This window comes from Rosa rugosa, chromosome 3 (genome assembly GCF_958449725.1).
Source record: "Rosa rugosa chromosome 3, drRosRugo1.1, whole genome shotgun sequence".
NCBI lineage: Eukaryota > Viridiplantae > Streptophyta > Magnoliopsida > Rosales > Rosaceae > Rosa > Rosa rugosa.
The window spans coordinates 17925858-17940748 of record NC_084822.1 but is presented as its reverse complement, the minus strand read 5'-3'; the positions used below and the strand labels follow the sequence as shown (position 1 = coordinate 17940748).

The following is a 14891-nucleotide window of genomic DNA, read 5'->3' as shown; positions in this document are numbered from 1 at the left end:
ATTGAAGATCTGAAAGTTCAGAGGAAAGATGGGATTGAATCAACTAGATGGGAGAGAAGATCAGAAGAGAAGGATTGAAATTGATGAAGAAAGGATTTGAGAAGAGAAAGGCTGAAGAGTTGAGAGAGAAAGGCTTGAGCTCGGAAGAAAATTTCTTTTCTTTTGGAGTGAACAGTTTTTCCCCAGAATGCACCTATTTATAGAACAAGGTGAGCAGATCTCCACCGTTGGATGAACGATCTCAGAATTTGAATCCACGCGTTGGATTAAAGTCATCCGAAAACCCGGAAAAGTTGTTGGCGCGTGGAGAGCGTGTAAGGGGACAGGCCGAACCTCGAGATGCTGTGGCAGACAGCTTTAGCCGAAAGCAGATTTGACTGCCGTAAATCACGGAAGGGATAAGCCGTGACACAAGTGGGCCGTACTTGGGCCTGTCTCGGATCAAGGCATCACTGTAGCTGTGGGTGGAGGCCTGATGGGCCGAGTTTCAGAAACAGTTTTGGACATGATGGGCCGAGTTTCTGAAACAGTTTTGGATACGTTGGGCTGGGTTTCTGCAACAGTCTTGGATGTTTTGGGCCGAATTGTTGAAACAGTTGAAACAGTTGGTTTAAATAAAAGGATTGGTATGGATAATAACGTGAGCAGCCGTGCTCGAGTGGTTGAGTGTACAGTTCGTGTACAAGAGGTCTGAGGTTCGAACCTCGCCTCTCGTTTATTTTTATTATGTTCGTTTATGACATAATAAGTATAAAATTTGTACACATTATATTAAGCACAGCTTGTGCTCCAGTGGTTGGGGGACAAAGGTTTCGTGCGGCAGGTTGAGGTTTCGAACCTTGCCTTCCCCGTTATTTTATTTATGTCACTTATGACATAATAAATATAACACGTGAGCATATATTAATGAAGGCAGCTCTTGCTTCAGTGGTTGGGAGCAAAACCTTCGTGTTCGAGGTCGGGAGTTCGAACCTTACCTCTTACAAATATTTTTGGATCTCGTATATGCTTGATATACGGACGTATATACGATATGTACGGTATACATAAGTATATACGGTCTGTACGGTATGCATACGTATATACAGTTGTACGGTATGCATACGTATATACGGTCTGTATGGTATGTATACGTATATACGGTATGTACAATTTCATACCGTAGCCGAGCTGGAAGTTGGTGGGCCGATTGGTAGGCCCAAATAGTAAGCCCAATTGTTCGGCCCGATTGGTAGGCCCAAATGGTAGGCCCAAATGGTAAGCCCAATTGTTCGGCCCGAATAGTAGGCCCAAATGTTAAACCCAAAGTGGTTTGGGCCGGTTCGAAATGTGGATGGTCCGATTTCTTCAGGCCCAATTGGCCAGCCCTAGTGCTTAACCCAAGGATTGAGCAAGCCCAAGTCATCATCATTGGATGACATAATTTATTGGCGTGCTTTTGGGGATGATTTGTTTTGAGTGATGCATCTTAAGTTTTACTATGGAGATTTACCCTGATGCTAATTGAGTAGCGAAACACTTTGTGAGAGTGTTTACTGTGCTTGTATGCCAGTACAGAGTGATGATCTATGTGAAGATCTATGTGATGATCTATGTGAAGATCTATGTGAGGATCTATGAGATGATCCATGTGACGATTTTGTGTATGTGATGTGGAGTGTTGTTGAGCAGTTGTTGTGTGAGTTTACGTTTGTGATGAAAGGATTTAGTGGCCATAGGAATGTATTTTTATACAAAGGATTGTGGCTCTGTAGATTACTACAGATTTGGAAGAGATGGAGATTCTATGGTTAGGTCAACCTTAATCGAGAGGAATTGACTTACGCTCAAATTTCGGGACGAAATTTCTTTAAGGAGGGTAGACTGTAATACCCCGGAAAATCCAAATTAAATTCCATGGATTTTTAGAAATGATTTCACGATAGTAGGAGCGAGTACGAAGCTTGGAGAAGTTGTGGAATTAGTTCGAACGATTTTATTTTCGAAAACGAACGTTTTTAGGGGGTCAACAAAGTTGACTTTTTATACGTTCAAAATTTGGGAAAACTTCCTTCATGAAAGTTGTAGAGCTCGTCGATACGAGTTCGTGGACATGTGGAACGCATTATTCGGAGTTCGTATGATTAAGTTATGAATTTTTGAAATTTGGGAATTTTCTATAAATAGAGAAATTTTCCGAATTCTTTCATTAAGGACGAAAAAATGCAAATTTTGCATTTTGGCCCCCGGTTTCCTCCGTTCTCTCTCCTCCCTACGCAGCCGACCCGACTGACCCGACCCGGACCCATCTCCCTCCTCCGGCGTCCTCCGGCCACGACCCGGCCCTCTCCGGACTCGCCGTGCCACGCCCAGCCGCCTGGTGGCCTCCCCTTGCACCGCCGCTGCCCCCAGACGTGGATCGAAGCCCCCCAGAGCCTAGCATTCGACCCGACCGGATCTTGGCCGTGCCGGCGTTGCACGGGCCGATCCTCCCCATTTTCGTGATCTCCTCCTCCCCCTGATCATCCCCATATAGGCCTTGCTTGACGATTTGGAGTGTGGAGTGAAAGATCACGAGTTGAAGATTTCGACGTCCCTGATTCAATCTGGAATCTGATCAGACGCACGAGATTAATCCAACTTCAACGCTTGATCTAGGACGATCTAGGCCGAACCAGGCTTAGCTCCAGGTATGAAAGTCGACCACCCTTTCATTTTGAACCAGTTTGTAGTTGGTCACTTTGCCATCTGAGGTGGTTGACCGCCGCGTTGACCGCCGTTGACCGCCCACTGACCGCCGCTTGTGGCGGCGTATTCGACCATATTTTGAGTTTTTATTATCTAGGTGATGATCTACGCATCCTTACGAGCGTTTTGATATATTACAAGGTCATGTTAGAAAACGTTGATAAATAGTGAATTTATGTTTTGACGTTACTATTTAACGTTTTTACGTTTTATCTTCGGTTTACGATCTGTGAGGATCTGACCATCGGTTTTACTTCAAATTTGGATATGATGATCTTATGACTGTCCCAGTGGCTTTGTGTGGTCATGGGCGAAGATCCGACCGTTGGATCTTCGTATAAATGTAAAACAATGATTCGGAAGGCGATTCGTGAGAATCCGACCGTCAGATTTTCGTATAATTTTATGGAGATGTTTGTTAGAGTGATTCAAGAAGATCTGACCATTGGATCTTTGTGATAATTTTGGAGGATGATCCTAAGGGCGATCCGTGAGGATCCGACCGTTGGATCATCGTATAATTTTGATCCGACCGTTGGATCATCGTATAATTTTGATCCGACCGTTGGATCATCGTATAATTAGGATCCGACCGTTGGATCATCGTATAAATTCGATCTGACCGTTGGATCATCATTAAATTAGAATCCGACCGTTGGATTTCCGTATATGTGTGGTTTATGAATGATTGCTAAGTTAAGATCGTATCTGACTAGGTGATTGACGGTTTGAGTTGGTGGACGATTGTGGATCGTATTTTGAGCTGAATTGAAGACGCAGCGGGATTATCGAGGTGAGTAAACCTCAAGTGGTTCATATTACGAACCCAATACAATTAATTGCTTTATTTTGTTGCAATCATATGAACTATTGTTGGTGTTACTAGACATTCCTGTGTGAATGTCTGTATATATATTATTACGTGAAATAATATGTATTGTTGGAGTTGTGTTGAGTTATTGTTGAGAAACAACATATTGTGAGAGGTATTGAGTTTATTGTTGAGAAACAATATATTGTGAGAGGTATTGAGTTTATTGTTGAGAAACAATATATTGTGAGAGGTGTTGAGTTTTATTGTTGAGGAACAATAAATTGTTGTGATCTGTGGAGATCACTAGGTCACGAGGTGACCATGGCATCTATTAGTGAATCACGCTCTCGTACCGGGCTGGTGGTTATTAATAGTATTAAATCGTAATCACGTCTGTGGCCGGACGAGTGGTTACGTTCAGTTAGAGCTCTAGTCTGTCTGCCAAATGTGGAGTGACCTTATGAGTGAAATTGAGAGTAACTCATAAGTGTCTATATATATGTGGTAACCTTATGAGGGAAATTGAGAGTAACTCATAAGGGTCTATATATATATAATGAGTCTGTCTGCCAATTGTTGAGTAGTGATGTGAGGGTAATGTTGAGGTTACTTGAGACTGTGAGGGGTCTTATGTGAGAAGTGTTGAGGATACTTGAGTCTTTTAAGAATGAGTTCTTAAAAGAGAGCCTCAAGAGTATCCTTCCTTTTATGGTGATCGTGTTGAGTTATAATAATTGTAAGGAAATAAATCAACAATTCTTTCTTGTTTACTCATACTGGCTGTAAAAAGCTTACCGGGTTTTGTGTTGTTGCAACTCCCGGTACACTATTCAAATTGTGTAGCGGGTATTCCTACAGGACAGGAGAACCAGGACGGTGATCGTGCGGTTAGAGCAATTGTTAGAGTTTTACAGCAATTGTAAGTTGTGAGGTGTGTTATGCTCATTTGAGCTTTACAATATTGCTTGTGAGAGTGAATTGTAATAATGAACTCGAAGTTTCGAGATTTGGATTTTGTAATTGTAATTATTCATGTTTCGGATTTGAATTTACTATTCAAAATTCGGGGCGTGACACTAGGGCTAGAAGATTTTGTCGGACACAATCGTTGTCCGGTCCATAGAGAGATTGTGCCTAACAGCAGGGTGAAGTGGGACCCACAGCTGCCCAACTCCTTGATGATCCGACTTGACTTAGATGCCTCATTAATGAAGAGCCCAAACCCATCAGTTTTTGCTTTCATCTTCATTTTCTGGCCCACAGAAGTGAGCCCATTTCCAAGAGCCCTAAGCAGAGGCCCAATAGCTTGGGCCTGCCAATTTGGACCCAAACCCAAAATCCCTAAGGCAGGAGTACCTCGGCCATAGACCATGACATCTCCGTTGCGAGGACCACCTCCAACAAACAGCCTAGTTACCTGTGGACACCACAGGGAAATCACCGTCAGGATCATAGAGAACAGGGCTTGGATTTGAGCCCAAACACAGTCCAACCATATTAATATGGACACCCAGATCCATTTGCATGTCACCAGCAGCTCTGACGTTGTCCGCAGCGCTGGTCGATCCCTGCCCAACATCACTGCTGCCAGCTGCACGAGAATAGCATGGTGCCGATCTATAGCCTCTACTCTACCTCTTCGCGCAGCACCGCCGCCCATCCACATCTCAGTCAACAACATGGGCGTCGTTGAAGTCACAGAGAGAGATTGGGAGGTCTCCAGCAGAAAAACTGCGTCGCCACCACCGCCATGAACATTAGTGGTAGAGCTTGAGAGATGAAGATGGGAAGGTACCCAATTGGATGGATTAAAGGACAGAAAAAGGTCTAGACAGACATGCCCTGTGGTTGGAAGTCAGTCGGAGCCGCTGTGTTTGTCGCTACCACAAGAAGGCAACGCTAGGAGAAGCGTTGTTAGGACGGCTAGGGTTTTCATCTTTAGTATTGTTCTTTTTGTTCTCTTATCCAAACACATCAATGAAGTATTGATTTGGAAATTCAATATTTTGGTTACCTCAGTTTATCATTTTAAAGAATATTTTGGTTGTGTAATTCAATTTTTGGCAATACTTTTCATTTTGTTTTAATATTTTATTAAATATTTCATGAAGTATCACGATAAAAATTTAAGGATTTTTGTCTATTTACCCTATTTCTAGAGATTTTTTTCCCACTTACCCCATTAAGTTTTTTTAATTCTCTCTTACCCAAAACACTCTAAGGAAGTCTTTCCTAATACCCCATTAAGATTTTGTTTTTTGTTTTTATTTTTTTTTAATACCATTTTACCCTCACCTTTGTTACTTAAAGAGAGAGAGAGAGAGAAAATGGAAGAGAGAGAAACCATAGGGGACTTCGCCAGAGCCCGGTCGCCTGAATCCAGCCAACTTTCGCCGGAATCCGGTCACCGGACTTTTCAAAAAACCTCACCGGAAAGGTTTACTACCCCAATAGACATATATTGCCCCCTAATAGAGGTAATAGACATCTATTGCCCCTCAATAGACGTCTATTGCCCCCTAATAGACGTCTATTGCCCCCCAATAGACGTCTATCAGCAATGTATTGCCCCCCAATAGACGTCTATTACTTCACCGGAGCCCGGTCACCGGTCGCCTGAATCCGGCCAACTTTCGCCGGAATCCGGTCACCTGCTGCGGGATTTCGGTCACCGGACTTTTCAGAAAACCTCTCCGGAAAGGTTTATTGCCCCAATAGACATATATTGCCCCCTAATAGAGGGGCAATAGAGGTAATAGACATCTATTGCCCCCCAATAGACGTCTATTATCCTCCAATAAAACTTTCGGTTGCCAGAATATGAACTAATATCATAAAATTTAGACAATAAAACTTTGTTTAAAGAAAAAAAACGAATAGATTATATCAATTTAAAAACGTCTATTGCCCCCCAATAGACATATACAAAAACCTTTTTTTTTTCTTTCTTTTGAGCATTTTGTTGCAAAACAGAAATAGCACCATTTTGATTTGCAGCAAAGAAGCTCCATCCAAATTAAATAATAATAATAATAAATAAAAAAATTAAAAACCTTTAAATCAAAGGGACAATTGCCTTCGTCTTCTTGAAAGAAATGGCGTCCAAAACTACACTTTCAATTATCATGTCAAATAAATATTCGTATAGCTTGGTGTCTTGAGAAAACTACAAACTGGAGTCGCTTAAATTCAGAGAAATGCAAAAGAATGAACTCCGGCAAGAACCAGTGCTCCACCCGACCTGAAGTCGACTCACAGGATCATCGTTCTCCTCCGCCACCGGCTTGGGTCGAGCGCTGGGGGGCTGAGGTCCTTATCGGATCGGGTCCTCGAGTTGAGCGGCGGAGATCGGTCTTATCGAAGCCGGTGATGACCTCCTCGACGAAGTAACGAGTCGGACTGAAGTGACCTCTCTCCCGGAGCAGCAACGACGACTTAGTGTCGTCGACGAAGCCGAGAACGAAGGCGAAAATCACTGCTACAGTCTGGTACCCTCCGGCATCAGTGGACCTCAATTCAAACCAAATATTGGCCTCACGGTCTGATCGGTTTGACTGATTTGATAAGAATTACAGAGAAGAGAGAGAGAAAGAGAGAGGGAGGAGAGAGAGATTACAGTCGGAGAGACGAGAGAGAGAGAGAGAGCGCACTCGAAGGGAGGAGGGAGGTGAGAGAGGGGCTTGATGCAATTTCTTAATGAGCTATTTACCATTAAGGTAAAGTCAAATGGTCAAATGACCATGCGCAAAATGGGGGGACTGGAAACCCGTGCGGCCACAATCAAAACACGGAGAGGAACTGAAATTAAACATTAGACATTAAATTTGTAATTAATTACGAGAATGCCACCACATCTATTTATTTCCCTTTGTACCGAACTACCAACTCATTAATGCCAGCCAGTTGACTATTATTATCAGTATTACGAGTTTATCATTGTTCTACCAAAAAGAACTCATTTGAATCTCTGTATTCTACTTTAGAACTAACTAGAAAATTACTGAGGGTCAGTAACATATTGAGAGAATTAGTTGTTTCATTTTTCTGGCTGCACTTCATTTCAACACTAATTTTTTGCCTAAACTGCATTATTAGAAAATACAATGTCCATAATAGATTTAAACTGTGACAGATAGCCTACTGCTATTGAGGCAGAGCCATGATTATGATATTGCTATTGATGTTCAATAACAATAATAAAACCATAAATTTCAAAATAACATAAATTTTCTCAAAGTGCAACAAATAGTATATTGCTACCGACGGTAGTAATAAAATGGATACTGCTACGTACTGATCGTTAGTAGCAATGAGAAACTTTGTCTACTACCAAATACAAATCAAAGGAAGTAAAGAAAAGGACCCAAAAGGAAAATAAGAATCCATAAATGAATCTTAAACAAAGTAACCAACGAAAATCAACAAGATGAATTGTGGAGTCTTAGAAGCTTATAAAAAATATTTAAAAAACTCACTCAAGAATAAAAGCTAAATTGGTGCTGAGACTCAATATATTTACGATGGCTACTAAGAGTCTTTCGACAATGCTACTGACAGTTAGTAACTGGTAATTTTATTGAGTAAGTGCACTTACAAACATTGATACTCACTCTCACTATATACTCACTAATGTTATTACTGACCGTCAGTATACTTACTAACATTGTTACTGACCGTCAGTATACTTACTAAAAACAATAACAAAAAAAAGGAATTTGAATAAGTATAATCAAAGCTCTAATTGTAATTAAAATTAAGCTTCTATAGAAATGACAACATCAAGGTTCCATTTATTATAAAAAGGTAAGTAAACTACTACAAGTTCCTCACAAATTGACTCAAAATAATGAAATTTTAAAATTCAGTTGTCCCACTAGGTCGACGCCAAAGACCATATTGAACAACCTCATCATCCATGTGTTGGAAATCTCAATAGCAGCCTTTATCTGAATATATAACACAAGAAGAATAAGTGAGTACCTCCACAAGAAGAATAATCATGAAGTGAGTACCTCCACAAGACCATATTCACAAATGTTACTGATCTTCAGTAACAAAGGGATTAGCTAATCAATACACCAGAATCTTAAAATTCAACCACAAAAACTAAAAGTAAATGCTTCAAACATAACTGCTACACACAAACATTCACCAGTAACAACAATCACACAATTGTTACTAACATTCAATAACAAATCAAATATCATTACTGATGGTCAATAACAACTCAAACATAGCTACTGAGGTTCAATAACAATTCATATATGGTTACTAAAGTTCAATAGTAAATCAGTTATGGCTATTGAGGCTCAATAACAAATCAGATATGCTTACTGATTGTTAATAGCAAACCAGATATGCCTATGAGGGTTAATAGCAAACCATACACGCCTATGTGGGTCTAGGTTTTGCTACTAAGGATCAGTAGGAATAAAATAATCCTATTGTAGGTCAGTAGGAACATGTCAATTGCTAATGAGGGTCAATAGGGATTTAGTAGATAGCTAGAGTTCCTAAGAACTTTACCGTCATTATATGTAATGGTAATAAACTGTGTAATATGAACAAAACATCTACCTTAGCCACTGGATACAAATTAAAATACCCTGCAAGAAGAGACTTGAATTAACCAATTGCTTCATGAAAACAGAACTGTGAAAACCTAAACACCAATGATAAGTAAAATCAGATGTATTAAGTATTAACCAGGAAAAAGAACAATCAATTATATATATCAGCTAGCATTTGATTTCACACCATGAACATAATAAAAGTAAGTTTGAATTAACAAGACAATCCACATGCAAAACAACCCATTGTGAATTTCAATAGAAATGGAATTGAAAAATTCAAAATACAGAAAAACATACCTCAAAGTGTTAGATCTATAATTCAAAGTTCATGTATGAATGAAAACTTTAGATTCATCGCCTTGATTGATCTCAATCTCGATCCGAATATCGATACCGATCTAGATCTCTTCTCTCTTTGGCTTACAAATCAAACTTCATATTTGAGTGAGATTTTCAAATTCGTCTCCTTGATTGACCCGATCCAGATTTGTTCTCTCTTTCTCTCTCTCCACCTCTCTCTATTCTCTCTCTCTAGCTCTCTATCTCTCTCTCTGTCTCCCCCTCTATCTCATCTGTCTTCCTCATGTGTGTTAAGGGACATTTTCGTCAGTAAAAAATAAAGAATTTGGAAGCGTGTCTACATGAGCTTTATCAGCTCACCGTAAGATAATAGGTCCCTTAAACTCTGCGCGTGGGAATTATTTGCACGAGATTGTGGTTATCAGTAATTTGCTATTTCTTAATTAGGTTATGGGCAAAGTTGTCATTTCCGTTTAAATTGGGTTAGTGGGAATAAAAATATGGTGTTGGGGTAAGTGGGATAGTTTTAGCCAATTTTTGTGTTTTGGGTCAAGGACCCAAAATTTAATATTATTATTTAAATTTAAAAATATTCGTTATTATAAACGGATCGAATTAACGAATCGGGTATCCGTTAATCCGCCAGATATGGATTTGGATTGCGCTATTAACGATCAGCTGGGTTATCAGATCGGGTCGGGTTGAAAATTTTTATTACTAAATGGATTTGGATTTTAGTCGATTTGCTCCAAATCCAGTCCATTTATAGGTCTACATGTTAAGCGCACCTCCCGACCGTAACGCTTTCCCTCCAACCAATATCAATTGGGCCGCCGCAATTAGCTAAAGCCAAAGACGCAGCGAAGCTAATTGAGAGGAAGAAGGAAAAGAGTAGGGAGAGCACGCAAGAGAGCCGCTTGGGGTTTGCTTTGGGTTTCAGCGCAACTAGTCCTATCTTGCTTAATCCTTTACTATGCTTAAAAAGTAATTAAATCAATACTTGAAAAATGATTTCTTCTGCTTTCTTTTGTTTGGGTATAAAACATTAAATCTTTTTATCTATGATCTAAGCATGACACTTGTTCAACTTTTCCTAACTTCACACTCACAAATTAGCTCAAATAGCTAGTATTATATCATCTAGTGGGAGTCTCAAGTTCTCTCTCTCTAGGGTTTTAGAAAAGAATTATCATCGTTCCGTCCGGCGGCGCGTCTAGTGACGCTGTCATCGGACGGGATTTGTTGGCCCTTTGTGTTCGCGTCTTAGATCCGGTGGTAAGGAGATCGATGGTGTTGGGAGAGGAGATCATGGCTGCTAGCGGGTGGTGGTTCCCCTGGTGCTGGCCGATGGGATCAGTGTTGGCTAGAGCGGCGGCTGGACCGCCATGGAGGCAGGGTTGGCAACGGGGAGGGGATTCGCAGGTTTGGAGGCGGACTGGAGGTGACAAAATCGTGGCAGCGTGGCTTGGAGAGGGTCTGACTGACCCGATCTGGGTTCGATTTGATTGGTGTGGTCCGATCTGGGTTCGATCTGATTGGTGTGGTCCGATCTGGGTTCGATCTGATTGGTGTGGTCCGATCTGGGTTGCGGCGCAGGACTCCGATCTGGTGAAGGGGAGGTTTGGAAAGGAGGGCAACTTTCCACGGCGCAGTGGGGAGGGAGTAGAGGTGGCAAACGGGCCGGCCCGGCCCATTTTAAGCGGGCCTAGTCGTGCTTCGTGCCGTGCTTGGGCCGGCCCATTTACTTGAACATTAAGCCCGGCCCGGCCCATGGCCCGAGCCCATATCGTGCCGGGCCGTGCTCGTGCCTACCCACTATAAAGCACGATTTTAAAATCTTAATTTGAACAAATAAAAATTAATTTTATTTAACTATTTTTTTGAAAGGATTTTATTTAACTATTTAGAAAATTAAAATAAATTAAGTTCTACAACGTTTTTCTTAATCTTAACTTTTTAAGATTAGATTTCTAATAATTTTTTATATTCCACTATAAGAAAGAAAGAAAAAAAAAACTCAAAATATATTGTTTTTAGTATATTATTGTGAGATTAATCTTTATTAATATAATGAAGATTTAGTATCTATTATTCTTTCCTTCATTCTATAGTTGTATTATTATGAGATTAGTCTTTATTAATAAACATATATTTAATAAAGAGGACTGCTGCTGGACGGGAATTTGATGACTAGAGGACTGGTGCTTCTTAGAGAGAGTTGCTCACTTTGGTGCGAACTGGGTGGTTGTTGGTGGCAAGCTCTAGACGAGGTCTTCGACTCTGTGGGCGGCGGTACAACGCGGGGTGAGCGTCGTCGAGGCACCTCCACGATCGGCGACATGCTGGAGGGACTAGACGGTGGCGGTGGTGTGATGAATCCGACTGCTTCGGACTGGTTTCGGTTTCGGCGTGACTTGTTGGGATTTTGCTGAGGGTTTTGTGGCAGCGAGGTTTTCGGCAGGGCGTTGAGGCGGCAAGTTCTGGCGGTAGGTGGCAGCGACGGGGCTGGCGTCAGTTTTTGCAGCGGCGGCATCAAGTTCCGGGTTGTGGCGATCGCACAGTTGAGGCTGGAGATGGGCTGGGCGTGGGTCAAGCCACCCTTTGTTGGGCCGAAGTTGGTTTCTTTCTTGGGGCTGCTAGACTACTTATTTGGGCTAGGTTGTTTTGACTTTGGCCCAACTCTATGTTAGTAGCTTTGTTTACTTTCACTATTTCCTTTGTTTTAGGGTAACTATAAGTTTTTGGGCTTGCTTATTTACTATGTTTTTTCATAGTCTGTAGGCTTGCTTGAATAAGTGAGCATGGGTACCGTCAAATGATTGGACCTAATCTATGTATCGCTGTGATTTTTCACAAACTCTTTATCTACCCAGAGTTGGTAGAGAGAGGATATGTAATGGTCCTTTCTGGCCTGAGTATTAATATATCGACATGATATTCTTCAAAAAAAATAAAATAAATAAATAAACATATATTTAATATTATGATATAATGTTTCGTTTCATTATTTTGACAATATAAAATAAAGCATTGGTGGAATTGTCATGAAATTTTAAATAAAAAGGTCTCATATTCAAATCTCATCATTGTAGTTTTTTAATATTTTTAAAAACAAAATGAAATTTTGTGTTTGTAATGGGTCGGCCCACAATATGTTGTGCTCGAGCCATGCCGGGCCCATTACGGGCTCGGGCCGGGCCGGGCCAATGGGCCAATATTCTTAGGCCCAGCTCGACCCGTTATTCTAACGTGCTCGGGTCGTGTCGGGCCGCTAACGGGCTTGGGCCGTGCCGGGCCGCTTTTAAGCGTGTCGGGCCCGTGCCGTGCTCGTGCTTAGTGGCCCGTTTGCCACCTCTAGGAGGGAGTGATGTGGACGGCGATCTGGAGCAGGTGGTTGTGCGGCGCTGATGGTGGTCCGTCGGCGGTGGTTGGGCTGGGCCAGGCTGGCTTCGCAATCTCCGATCTGCTTGCATCATGGATTTCTGCTTGGTGGGCCCGTCCCACATTCTTGGATGAATATTGGGCCTGGGCTCTGGTGTCGGGCTCAATCTGGGTTGTGTTCCTTTTAATTTTCAGCTACTTTGGTTTTTCAGCTCTTGTTTATTTTACGCTTTCAATAATTCCCGACCATTTTTTGGTTTGGAGATGTGGGCTTTGTCCCGGCCTGCGCATCTTGCGTACCATGTTTGCTCTAGGTAGGCGGCAAGTTCCTTGCTTTGTCAAATGTTCGCAGCCTCCTAGTGGCAGAATGAAACTTAGTGCCACCGGGCTATATTTCCGGTGGCAACATACTGAGAAAGCTGATAGTATTAGTAACTTATGGCTCTGCGTGAGCATTATCTTTCCAGTTTGTCACCACATTTGTAAAGCGAATAGAGTAGCCTATAGAGCAGTACTCTTCGCTAAATGGTGCATGTTAGAATGCATATTCTTAGGTGAGACGCCTGTTATCATCTTGGGTGGTTCTCTTGATGCTTATTGCAATTCGGGGTTAAGGTACTATGTCCCCCCATGTATTCTACGGTTTCATTAATGGATAAGGTGTAAGGGCCGCTGCACCAGCCCTTTTTCAAAAAAAAAAAAAAAAACTAGTATTATATCTACATAATTTGGCATTGTACTACAGTTCGAAATGAGGTAACTTCAGTTGTAACCAATGTTTAAAATGGCAAAAGTGTGAGGCGAGGCATCTTGTCGAAGCCTCAAGCTTTGAAAGCCTTAAGGCGTTGAGGCATAAGTTTTTATGCTTTATAATATCTTCATTATTTTGAATAAAAAAATACATTATAGATAGAAAAATATCAAAACAATAATAAGTTCATTTATCCGTGAAGACCTCATGAGTAATCGATGATGCAAGAACAAAAATCTAAAATTAAAGAGTGAACCAAACTTCTTTTACTAACAAGAACCAAATAAATGCCAAAATCTAAACAATAAGAATAGAGATTGAACTAGGTTGAACAACATTTTGATTAATTAGAAGAACAAAGAGTGATGGGAGAGAGTTTTTTCTAGGGCTGCCACTTGGTTTGGTAATTACCAAACCGACCGAATACCAACCAATGTTTTAGGTTTGGTAAACCGACTTTTTGGTAACTGAGACCGATAAAACCGAAATCGAAAATTACCAAAAAAGTTGGTTTGGTTTTGGTAAATACCGAATCTACCGATTATTTAAATATTAGATTTATATATTACAGTTTTCAATACACATACATGTAAATTAAGAAATAAACATAAAAACTTTCATAATAGTATGAACATTACTACATATACTACATTAATAGAACATGTATTTTAAGTAACCTAGTCAAAGATGGTTAAATAACCTAGTTTTATTGAAAATTGCTAAAACTTGATGACATATATACAAAAGAAAGCTATAATTAGTAGATGAATACAAAGTTTATGACTATAAAATTCAAAAACCTAGTTTTATTCATTCTAATTTATATTATAAAGAATTAGTTGTTCTAAAGTTGGTAATACCGAAAAACCGAAATACCGAATTTGGTAGATATAATTAAAAACCGAAAATTTTGGTTGGTAATTGGTAGCTCAGTTTTGAAACCGAAAGCTTTGATTTTGAAGTTGGTAATACTTATAACCGATTCGAACCGACCGAGTGACAGCCCTAGTTTTTTCTCTCAAAACCCTAGCACAGGGATGTTTGCAGCGTCGATGTGGACCGGAGACTGGTTCTTGCTTTGGTGGAGTGTATTGATGTTGACGACGCCGGAGTCGTTGGTGTGGCCAATGCTCGTGGCCTGGATGCAGTCAGAGATGGAGGCACTGGTTCTATGGATCGGATTCCTAATCCAGAGAGGCAGGTGGAGCTTTTGTTGGTGGCTGGTTTGGGTGCAGACGACGCCTGTGGTGAAGGATGGCCGACGGCTGCACTTGGGTTCCCTACGCTGGGTGCCCAAATCAAATTGGGGCTTCTAGAGGTTGGGCTGCTGGTAGCCCAGTTCAGC

General features: G+C 41.0%; 1 long non-coding RNA gene across 1 annotated transcript; it reads right to left on the bottom strand.

Annotated features, from left to right (window-relative positions):
• Window positions 1-8236: 8236 nt before the first annotated feature.
• On the bottom strand, window positions 8237-9701 carry LOC133735415 (uncharacterized). The gene is made up of 3 exons (XR_009858992.1): window positions 9412-9701; window positions 9119-9147; window positions 8237-8487 (listed from the first exon to the last, which is right to left on the bottom strand). It is a non-coding gene; the product is annotated as an uncharacterized LOC133735415 (long non-coding RNA).
• Between the last annotated feature and the right edge of the window lie 5190 nt (window positions 9702-14891).